This window comes from Mytilus galloprovincialis, chromosome 7 (genome assembly GCF_965363235.1).
Source record: "Mytilus galloprovincialis chromosome 7, xbMytGall1.hap1.1, whole genome shotgun sequence".
Taxonomy (NCBI): Eukaryota; Metazoa; Mollusca; class Bivalvia; order Mytilida; family Mytilidae; genus Mytilus; species Mytilus galloprovincialis.
Window position 1 is genome coordinate 56510362 of NC_134844.1, and position 12988 is coordinate 56523349.

A 12988-nucleotide genomic window follows, 5' to 3' on the forward strand; every position below is an offset into this window, starting at 1 on the left:
AATTTATTTGTAAAACATAACGTAAACCTAGACTGTAAAATCGACTATTATGCGAAGTTAATAACATTTGTGTATTTTAAATCTGTGTTAACATTTTACCAAATAAGTTGATAATTACTTAACAATTCCAATAAATACTGATCATGAGGCCTTCAATTACATTGTCAGGTGAAAAATCTCAAATTCAAAATTTAGAATTGTGCACAATTTTCGTTAAAGGGCTTGTAGGATAATAATAGCATTAATGAACACATTCTCTCTCCTCTCTCTCTATCTCCCGTTTTTTGTAGTATATTAATAAACTTTCGCATATTAAGATATAACCGATATTCCGATATTGTTCAATTGTAATTAAATTGTTACATCAATGTGCAACAGATCGACTGAATATGTTTGCATACAACTTCTTCCGTATTAGAATACTATTTCATTTTTAATCATAGATTCAGATATCTTAATTAAAACAAAACTGTGAAGGAAACATACACAGTTTCGAGTCTAATTACGATGCAAGTTTGAAAGAAACATATAGTTATCATCGGGATGGAAACAGGAAATGAACACTATATTGTTTACTGCATGAACAAGAATGAAGATCATATCAAACACATTAAAATCCTAAAAAAGCTTTTTGTCATCAGATTAATACATTTACAGTCACCATACAAACTTGAACATGCTTGGTTTGGTATTCACCGGCTATCATGTTTTTTTATAAGAAGTAAAGTTAAAAATGCTTTACTACATTTTTAGTTCAAGATGCGTACAAAAACGAACACTATTGGTTTTCTTTGAGACAGTTATAACTGTCCTTTTAATTAATGAACTAAAAAATATTACAAACTAGAAAAACAACGTCCGGAGGATATCATAGTCAACGAATGAGTTTCTAAAATTAGTAATCATGTGTTAGTTATGTATGCTGGGTAAGATTTAAAGATTTGTTTATGTCCAATTTATGCGCATTATGTTTTCTGGCCTGTGCGTCTATTCGTCTGTTCGTCCGTTCGTCTTCAGGTTAAAGATTTTAGTCGAGGTAGTTTTTGATGAAGTTGAAGTCCTATCAACTTGAAACTTAGTATGCATGATCCTTATGATATGCTCTTTCTCATTTTAATGCCAAATTAGAGTTTTTAACCCAATTTTCACGGTCCACGGAACATAAAACATGATAATGCGGATGGGGCATCCATGTACTTGGGGCACATTCTTGTTTCTATTTATTATATGTGGTAAAAAAAAAAAAATCGAATTATTCATTATACTTTCCAGACTTAATGACTATTTTCAATAATTTTATTTGAAATACGTTTGTATTTGTAGAGACATTTCACTTTAAAAAGGCAGGATAAATAAAACCCCTACAACAACAGCGCTATAGTGCTTTGGTATCAATAATTGGTGACCTATAGTTGTAAACTTCTATGTAATTTGGTTTATAGTGAACTTTTGTCTCGTTGGCAAACAAACTATATCTTCTAACTTTTATATTATAAGGCAAACATTATTTCATTGTCTTTAATGTCTTAATTTGAAATTTGTAGTGATACACTCTTATTTTTTATGCATTCTGTAAATAATTATCAAAAATACTCGGTTTACAATTAAATTAACGTTTATTTAAAGAATATACTAAAGCGTATCAACATATTAAACCAAATATTACCCTTATCGTCAAGTATTCGTAGAATAAAAGATTTCATCTACTACATGCATATTTAGCGTACATTACGTTCATTCTATTGACTTGCATTGTATTATTATTTCACAGTAAGGAGCTTTTTAAGACATTTAATCGAAACAAATTGATCTATCGTTTGTTGTTGTTGAAAGTTAAACTAAATGATTTTATAAGTTCAGGGTGTTTAAGGCGTGACTTATAAAAATCACTGTATTTCATAACAACGGCCTTGTCGATTTCGTTCAGACAATACTGCATTAATGACAACCATACAATGCATCGACTGCTTTTATTGTGAATAGCAATACATACATATATGTTTGTTAACCAATCAAATGATTGCTACCGTAGCTCATGTTGTTCAGTGTTCTACCTTGCTCTTACTTACATTGCCGAACTGTCCATCGAGTTTAAGAGAACACGCTAATGCCGAACTTGCAACATCTTTCACGCCAAAATTCAAACTTATTTGATATAGCACTAAAGTTAGACATTATTACAGAAATTTATATACACAAGTCTGTTTTTAGAGAAACATGCATATTTGCATCACAAGGAGACAATACTATGTTGGTTTGATATAGTAATAAAGCAATGTTTGAACAAGCTCTAAGTCTGGGTTACACATGCTGGTATTCAGTATTTAAATATCAATACTGTTTTGTGGATCAGTTATTATAAAAAATGGCACGATGTAAAATAGTTCTGTTGACATATACCACAAATGATTGATAATCTGTATATCTTGATATCAATTATTCGTTAAAAACGCATTTTATTGATTACGCATGGGCTTACTTTTTTTAGTGTGTTTTTTTTTGTTGTTTTTTTTGGCAGTTTTGGATAATCCGATCAATAAAACTTGTTATAATTTACTGATTTAAAGACTATAAGTAAATCTATCTACACCCTAACCCACCGCATTTGGTCTAGTTTTGAAGCCGGTTAATATCAAACTCCCCGGCAGTTCCAGTTCCGATCCGCATACGGGCCCGAATACTACTCTACACTTATCACTGCCTACGGCTTTTTTCGTTACGCGCTCTTCAAGCTGTTTGACCTGGATTGACCTCTTGTTGCTACTGAAGCAAATATGGCTGAACGTTGCTGAATGAGGATAAATTGTTATCAACTTTACCAGTATATATGAATAAAAACACTAACCGTAAGTAAAATGCACTCAATCCAAACAATTTTACGAAATACAAAAATTGCAAATTTCTGTATCGTAAGGTCGAAGAATTCAATTCTGGCATGAAAACTCGATCGCCTTTGTTGCGTATTGCCATATAAAAAATCTTCGTCAATGAAGAAACATAAAATATGATTTTCTCGTCTGTGAAGTTGAAAGAACACTTAACGCTATAGCTTTTGATATTAAATTGGACATACTTTTAATGACCTGACACCCAATCATCAGCTAATAAACTCGTTTGATGAACAGTCACCACAACTTTTCTGACTGGAGCCCGATGCCAAAAACAGGCATTTTTTTCATTGACGCATTGTATGAATAAAATCAGATACATAAATACATAAAATGTTGGGAGAGTGGCTAAATTTTACCCGAGAAGCTGCTCCATATGGAATTAAAGATATTTTACAAAAGACAAATTTGGACTCCAGGGATAAATTTTGGATTTCCTGGGGAAGGGTGCAAATAATGCCAAATTGACACATGGCTTCAAATACATTATTTATTGATAACTTCAGTAAGGGATTTATATTATATTATGTTAAGACTCTGTTTACTTACCAATCTCTGAATATCTCAAAACTCAATTCAGATTTCATGGATAAAAAAAATTAAAAAAAAAACATAAATTATTATAATTGACAAATAATATAGGGTAACACACACATACTAAATAAAATTTGTTATGCAATTTGCTTTTATTATATATGTCATCATGGTTATGTATGTATTAATTTACAATAGTCTGGATGGGAGCATTTCTATTTTGGTATTACTATATTTTATTGAATTATTATCCAGTCAATTTATAGTCTATACAATGTAATAATAATTACCCCCACCCCAATATCTTATAATTCTTAGAGGCCAGTAATCAATTCTAATGTTTTTATTTTTGTCTTAATACAGATGGTGACAAAAAAAGATAACAGCACAGTGTTAAGATTGAATCAGAATGAAGAAAACAAAAAGATTATATTAGGTATTGGTTTATTTTTTAAATAGTTTTATGTGCATGGACTAATTACTTTATCAATTTATTAAAAAAAATACTGTTTAATTATCCTGCCTTGCATGGAATACAATGGCTACTTACATTGTTCTAAAAAAATATTATAGGATTAAACACATTTTTTCTAGAGGTTATTGATGTGTAAACCAGGGCGATTAACTCACAAACTGAATAAAAGTCTGAAGGACTTTTATGTTGAGTTTGTGAGTAAGAGCCCCGGTTTACACATCAATTACCTCTAGAAAAAATGTGTTTAATTCTTATAATTCTTCAGCCAAACGTTTGTGATATTTAATAAAAAAAATTGTTGTTGATGGCTACTATATATATATTTACCATCAAAAGCACAATGGCAAGTCGTAACTTAGGAGTACGCCGCCATCTTGACTTTCTAAAAACCATAAATATCCGATAAATACAACGGAATCTTAAATGAAATAGCACCTACCTCAAAAACTTCATTTTAATTAAATGTTATCCGAATTTGAAGTGTACACGTAACGAAATAATCTTTCCCTTGAAAATTTCCATTCGTATGACGTCGTTTTTTGCCATGACGTAAATATGCCAAATTCTTCATGAAATTTCGTGGAATTTTTTTAATAAATTTTATTTTTAGACATTTTCGAAGCTTTAGTGCTTTAAATTTATTTCTTTTTTTTTGTTATATATGCACTAGAATAGTCACAACTGTTATGCAATTGTTTTTAAATCTCAATTTGCTGAAAATCCCGGGATCACTGCAAGCTTGTGTATCGTGCATGAATTTATTTCAAAAGTAGTTTCGTAAACATGGTTTATCGAAGTGTAAACTTAGAGAAAAATTCTAATTGACCAATCCAATTCAAGTATTTATAGATATGCAAATCATACAAGAATTATTTGTAAATAATGAGTAAAATTAATGCTCAATAATAATGTTTATAATGTTAACATGAAAACTGATTTTGATTTGAAGCCATATTTTATGAAATTGATTAATGTAGACAAATCTTTTTTATAGTTACAAATGTAGGTGACACTTAAACACTCAATATCTTTCTTTAATGAGTATAGTAAGATGATACAGATTGAGTGAAAGAATCATAAAAAAGGGTGCATCCAGTTTTTTATTGTCAATTTCCCTCCCCCTATTTTTCAAACTGTTTACATGTTAAATAATGCAGGTCCTTGCATTTCAACAATTTATTTTTAGTCATACTCATTTTGTTATTTCATTATTACTTTCAGCTCCCTCAACCAGAAGAACTTTGAACATAGTTATTGATTTTTAAGTTTCCAGACCTTGGCGATTTTAACATTGTTAAAACTTGAAATCAAACATACAGTGTACATGTACATGTAGCTTCAATATAAATCAACTGATACACCGTAAGTATGTCTTCTATATATATATGAAAGTTATAAATTGGTTTGTTTACAAAATTTAGTTTTTACTAGATATATTTGAGTAAATAAAGGACCAAATTATATATTAAAACAAATAATAACAAAGTTTTTTTTTAAATTTCTAATATTTCCTATATATATGGTGATATAAATTATATGATCAAATTGTGGTTTACGCTATAAACTGTGAATATAAAAAAGAGTTTGTTGTATGATTGCCAATAAGAAAACTCTTCCAACAAGAGACCAAATGACAGAAGTTAACAACTGTAGCCTATAGTAGGTCATAGTACAGTCTTAAACAATGAGATTGAGTAAAGCCCATACCACTCAGAGAGCTATAAAATACACTGAAATGACAAATGTGAAACAATTAAAACTAGAAATTTGGCCTAATTTATCATACATGTATGAATAAAATAATGAACAAAAAAAAAACAAATATGTGACACATCAAACAACAACCACTGAACTAAAGGCTCCTGAATTGGGACAGACACAGACATACATAATGTATTGGGTTAAACACGTTAGCTGGGGCCCAACCCTCCCCTTACCTGCAACAGTGGTGTAAGAGTACAAAATAAAAACAAACTATAAAATTCAGTTGAAAAAGTCTTAAATCTTAACTCATCATGAGATGGATACAAGTAGAAATAAATTTAAAAAAGAGGGGGCATGGTCAGGTACTAGTACATCCAAACAACTGAAAGACACTTAGTACAGATCTGCATTATTTACTCTAGGCAAACTCAAGTTTAAAAGGAGATGTGAAAAATACCCTAAATCTGATAGGTCCTGCAACTTTTGAATGAGACTCCAAAAAATTAAAAAATTAAAAGGGAACTCAATCTAAATGTTGTGTTTAAATTTCATGAGAAATTGTTCAAAGCAAAGGAGAAGGGGCATTAAAGGAATATTTTTGGTCCAAGAATATAAACTATTCCAAAAAGCCCCATTATGTTTGGAAATGCATAAATTTAAGAAACATGAATTAAAACATAATATTTTTTGTCTGATATTGTCCGACACAATTACATCATGAAAACGAGGACAAATATAGAATTTATGCAGTTTCTAAAAAAACAGAATAATTTAAGAAAACCTTTATTATAACTATTGACCTAATCTCGAAAATATAATTTTTTTGCCAAAAAAAAAAAATTAACAAATTTTACAAATTTGGTCTAAGTTTATTGCCATGGTAACTCTTTAGTTGTAAAAAAAACCCATTATTTTCTGAATATGGTGTACCTTAGTCTAGTTTGGACAAATTTTGAAATATTTAGGATAACTGTTAAATTAGCAGTAATATCTGGGCCAAATAAAAACCTTTTTTAGTTAGCCCCTACTACTTTGAGATATTTAACAAACTGTTGCCATTATGATTTTAAAGGATGGATGGACAAACAATGGCATACCATATACATCCCTTACCTACTGTAAATTAAAACCAGAATTACAAAGTTATAAAAAATATGTTTATATATTTTCAGATCACAATTATGTCAACCTAATCATTGGAAGTTTACCAAGTTACATGAGAAGCATTGAAAGCCTGCAGAGATTCTACATGTGTACATAAATTGAATAGACTCGCACTTAAAAATTAACAAGACTAATTAATGCACTCTCAAACAAGGATTATTCACGTTTCAATGAGTGAATTGAAGTGCATACTAGCTGCGCATGAAAATTCGTGTGCATTTTTAAATATTTATTTTTGTTTTATTGATTTTTGTTTTCAAAAAATAGCATGTCTTCATAAATTTATCATGAACATACATGTATTGCTGTTAATAATAAAAATAGAAATAAAGAATATTTTTATCTCAGACTCAGTTTTAGCCAAATAATACAGTTAAATGTGATTTAACTTTTTTCAAATTTATAAACATGTGATACAAGGAGATGTGAGGTATAGGTTCATTGGACAGCATCCAAACAACACAAAACACAAAATTAAAGTTGAATACAATTTTCCAAAACAGAATAGTTTAAAACTTTCAATTGGCCATTCATCAAAAAGTGTGAATATATATTCAAATTTATAGCCCAAAAAATAAAGATCTGCTATCAACAAAAAGAAAACAGGAATAAAATTATCTCGCAAATGAATTATTATTGTGCAAACCGGGTTAACCCAATCTTAAAATGGATACATTATAAACACTTTTGATTAAATAGTAGATTTTATGCATAAAACAATGCAGTATTACAACTGCTTTTACTACAAAGACATCAATTTTTGTCAAAAATTTGATGTTAAAATAATTATGGCATATATTTTCATGGTTCAGTGACTACTTGAAAAAAAATTAAAATTTTTTGTAATGTGAAATTCTCTCTTATCATAAGTTAAAGGATAACTATATTTGGTAAGTGCGTAGCTTGCAAGGTTCTCATGCCCATCAGACATTGTTCACTTGACCTTGACCTCATTTTATGGATCAGTGAACAAGGTTAAGTTTTGGTGGTCAAATCCATATCTCAGATACTATAAGCAATAGGTCGAGTTTATTCGGTGTATGGAAGCACTGTAAGGTGTACATGTCCAACTGGTAGGTGTCATCTGACCTTGACCTCATTTTCATGGTTCAGTGTTAATAGTTCAGTTTTTGTTTTTTGGTCTTTTTTTCTTATACTGTATGCAATAGGTCTACTATATTTGGTGTATGGTATGATTGTAAGGTGTACATGTCTAGCTGGCAGGCATCATCTGACCGTGACCTCATTTTCATGGTTCAGTGGTCAAAGTTAAGTTTTTGCGTTTTTTTTCTTTTTTTCTAATACTATATGCAATAGGTCAATTATGTTTGGTGTATGGAAATATTTTATGATCTTTATATCAATTGCGCAGGTTTTATTTGACCTTGACCTAATTTTTACAGTTCATTGCTCAGTGTTAAGTTTTGTGTTTTGGTCTTTTTTTTTCAAACTATAAGCAATAGGTCAGCTATATTTGTTGTTAGCTGTACATGTCTACCTGGCATGGTTCATCTGACCTTGACCTCATTTTCATGGTTCATTGGTCAATGTTAAGTATATGTGACAGTTGAAGTACAGCTTTATCTTTAGGACTATCAACATAATATCAATGATTAGTAAAGAAGGCGAGACATTTCAGCGTGTGCACTCTTGAGTTTCCTTACTGAATAAAAATTATGAGATTTTAATTTCTAGGGAGACAATAATTTAGCAGTGACAAACAGGCAATTGGACCAGATTCCTTTTCAAAGTTTTTGAAATATAAGCAATTGATTTACAGTACATATATTCATTACTGGTTTAAATTTAATGTACACAACTACAATAACAATTATTTGTTAATGCCAAGAGTATCAGGACATAATTTGGGTGTAACAGCTACCAAAGTATCTGTTAGCTTAAAACCCAGTCCCCAATCATGTATATTAAATAGTTGAAATTGTTTAATGTGCAGTAAAAGTAAAGAGTATATGTACAATAATGTAAGAGAGAAGGGGTCAAGATAATGTTTTGGTGAGCAGTAATAAAAATACAATAAAAATTAATGCAGCAAGGTTCAGTATTTCAGTATTTCAAAGAATTATTTCATAGGTGTCTAGGAATAATGCTTGAACAAGAATAGGATTTATAGTTATTAGGACCATTACATCTACATGTACCATTCATCTATTACAAGGGAGCAGGTTTGTTTTCTCTCTTGGAAGTAACATAACTTAAAACTGCATTTTTTTTAATCAACTGCTTGAAATTTGTGGCTGTGTAATGGTATGGTGATGTCATCATTGGGAGACATATAGTTTTTAGACAATAACTAAAGTATAAGAGAACAGATCTATACAAGATGGTCCAACCGGTCCAAAATTAAAGTTTTTGTTTGATTAAAAAAAAAAAAAAAATATTAAGGGTTTTTTGTTTTGCTGAATCTAACCATGAATTTAGATTTTGAGCCCCATTATCAAATTAGTCCACATTGAAGTCCTAACGGTCCAAAACTAAACTTATTTAGCTTTCATTAAAAGTTCAATTCTTCTGATTCTTTGATATGCTGAATCTCAACATGTATTTATGTTTTGGATATTAAACCATATTACATGTACATATTATAAGGGAAATCTCCAGTTTTAAAATTTAAAGTTCTTAATCCACATTTAATCTGTGCCAGAAATCAAGCTATGTCAAATATATATATAATCATGATAATCACAATCCAAATTGAGAGCTGTATCAAGCTTGAATGTTGTGTCCATTATTGTTCAGGGTTCCATCTCTGGGTAGTAGCAGCACCCAACCATGCCAACAGAGCATTATATTTTGGAAGGAACAAACTTATTTTAACATTTCACTTTTGAAAACATTATTAGAAATACAACGTAAATAAATGCTGATTTCATGGATTTTCTTGTTTTAAACTTTTATTACACCTCGAGCTCTGTCATGATTGATGAAATGAAAGACTGACCATATTCAAACTTGAGTTGATGATGTCATAAAAAAGTTCAAGCCTGCAATAACCATGATAACTCTTGGATGTGTGGTTATTCACAAATAAAATAAAACTGAATAAACATTATAATTGCTATTGTTGGTAAGAAGATCTGGAACACATGTGAAAATATGTCACATATATCATGTATATGGCCAATATACTATGTGCTAATCAAGTTAGTGAACATATTGAAGGGAAAGTTAACATGGTCATTTGTTAATTAGTCACAAATGTGTTTCACTATATGTCCAGGATGCAAACTTTAAAGTTTATATATGTAGGGTTGTAGTCTAACTGACAACCTCTTTACTTCATACTGAGAATGTCTTGACATGCATGTATTGAAAGTACATAGGTGAAAAGAATGAAAATGACACATTTTTATGTTATTTAACTAACAATGTTAAACCTTGAATGGAAATGATATGAACCTAAAGTCTTATATTATGGGAAGGGGCACTGACTGACCTGAAAGGGGGGGGGGTGGTGGTTGGTTCCAGTCATGCTCCAGTGATTCCCTATATAATAAACAAACATTTTCCAGGGAAAAAAGGAGGACTGGGCAACCCTAGATCCAACTATAAATGGATAAAAGATGTCCCTTTGAAAAGGAAACATGGAAAGGCTTGCATAATTTGGTAGACCAAAATTCAATAAACTTCCTCCGTTGACAACCGCATATTCAAATTCAAATCATCATTTGTACCTGTCCAAGTTTATTTTGCAGCATTTGGGCTTGTTTTCTCTTTGGACTAAGGAGGGGACTATGCACCTAACATACATTTCAATTATCTGATTCACGTTTCCCTCCATACTTCCCAAAGGGCTGGGGAAGATAACTTAGATATGAATGCACACACATAATAAAGGTCCTGTGTGGGACGTAAATTTATTGCTCATTTTTTATATCTAGGAAAAGTTATTTAAATTTTGGGAAGAAATTATAAAATTGACGTTTTTCAAGCCGGTAACTAATGGTTCTGAGGATATTTATTGCGTAGATAATCGTTCCAAAATTTGGAACGAATTTCGAAAGCCGGTGGCAGTGATTGATGGAGTAAGGGAAAAAAGTTCCGGAACGGAAACGATCACTGTCCGGAGTTTGGGTTAATATACGTCGACGGAAGAAAAATATGAAAACGTGTATCATTAAATTATCCTTGTTGTATCATGCTAATTTTAAGAAATATACTAAATACAATCAATATCTAATTGGTTAATTTTGGCTTGCTCATCTGCAAACACCATGCGACAAAATTACTATTCATAACTCAAACGGACTGTAGGAAAGATATGTATACAATAAATTGTGTTTCTTTCTTTCTTTAACAACACAACCCATATGACATTTCAACAGTAAGTAGAATTGGTCACACAGGTTCTTCAGAACTACGGATGTTAACGTTTCAGAACATGATTAATTAAACATACATTTAACTACTTGTTTACCTGTCAATTTACAATAAAAGCATTTAAAGTTGAAAACTGATACTTCAAGTATCAATAGTCAAAACTGATTATTTACAATACAATACAAAATGATTCCTTTAAGTGAGAAGATCTGTATACAATGAAGTGTTACCTTCCTTTATTTAGCAACACACACCCTTTGATAATTCAAGAGTACCATATAATTTATCACTCACGCATTTACAATAAATGTACAAAAAAAAAAAAAACCTGTCACCAACTATTATATATTTATACAGGCATATACATTATGTAATTAGCAAATGTATCAGTAACAACTTTATATGTAGCATCAATTTATCATCAAAGGTCAGTAGATTACAAAAGAAGAAAACAAATATGGTAGGAATAAGAAATAGTAATATATGGTTGGGAAAATGCACATGTTAACTTAATAATGTTTAACGATTGAACACAGCCTTTAAACCAGTCCATAATTCCATGTTTTTTTATTCCCTTACTTCACAAGTAACCTACATAGTTTTGTAACAGCAAATACACGATTTTCAGGTAATGGTAAATCATCACGAGATGACTGCAACACAGAATAAGATGTTCCCTCATTTAGTATAAAACCGAGGACATACATGATATATCCTTTATCATTTCAAATATTGTAAACATCGTTAAAAACGATGTGCATGCACATTGAAAGTATAGACGATATAGATACTACAGATAATATCTATTAAATATACTATTATCCATAGTACTGCATAAGGATATTTTTTACTGATTATTTTTTTGAAACCGTAACAAAGAATTAATCAATACCGAAATGCCATAAATATGTTAAGAACAATAATGTATGCATATTATACTAGAAATTATATTTATAACTAGAAATAATGCGTCATATAGTTCAGCACAAATTTGAAAAGAACCATCACACTTCGGCGAAGACCACCACACTCTAGTGTCCCTATGGCACCTTTTGCATAGTTACACCATTTTAGTACATATACAATCAAAATTCGCTCTACTGTATTTCGTCATTTTAAAATTGTCATGTAATGCTAGCTAAAATACGCTAAATCCATTTTGAATCTTTGTATCATTTATTGTTTCCCTTGCATTGTTTACAATGTATATAGGTTATTTTTTGTAGTTATTAATCAAATGTTTCATGAGATATGTTGACGACAGATTGTAAATAGTAAATTCGGTAAAGGCTATATTTCGGCCTGGATATAAAATCCATCATTTCAAAATAAAACAACATTTCATGTTGATGTAAAGACATGTTAAAAAATGCGATAGATCATGTTTTGTCAAGCTTTTTTTATGAAGCGCTAACACATATTTATGTCCAAAATAGGCCAAGTATAGTATTGCTAGATAAATATGACAAAATTGTCTAGCGCTTAACAACAACAAGGCATATGTCAAGTGCAAAACACGGAATCCCACTTCGTAAAAAAAAACTTGTTCTGAATTTGACTTAAACTAAACTCTAAAACTCAACGTAAGAATACGTAACATTCAAAAACAGAAAATAAATTGGAACACCGATGTTTTACCAAAAAAAAAAAAAAAAATAAAATGCTTGGTTGCAAAAGACTATGCAATTGTTAACTGTTGTCTTTTAACACACTGCAATATGGGTAGACTTTTATTATGGATTTCATTATACCAAAATAACTGATCCTTAATGATACGTTCGTAGAATTCCCTTCGTTCGTACGAGGTTGAGAAACTTCTATTAAACAGAATGGGGAAACTAATATCACAACAATAGACAGACTACTGCGCTTATGATACCTTCAA

At 30.5% G+C, this 12988-nt stretch overlaps 2 long non-coding RNA genes across 2 annotated transcripts; both read left to right on the forward strand.

Annotated features, from left to right (window-relative positions):
- Window positions 1–2726: 2726 nt before the first annotated feature.
- Window positions 2727–5211, forward strand: LOC143081792 (uncharacterized). The gene is made up of 3 exons (XR_012980092.1): window positions 2727–2846; window positions 3786–3858; window positions 5119–5211. It is a non-coding gene; the product is annotated as an uncharacterized LOC143081792 (long non-coding RNA).
- Window positions 5211–7112, forward strand: LOC143081793 (uncharacterized). The gene is made up of 2 exons (XR_012980093.1): window positions 5211–5259; window positions 6774–7112. It is a non-coding gene; the product is annotated as an uncharacterized LOC143081793 (long non-coding RNA).
- The last annotated feature ends 5876 nt before the right edge of the window (window positions 7113–12988 follow it).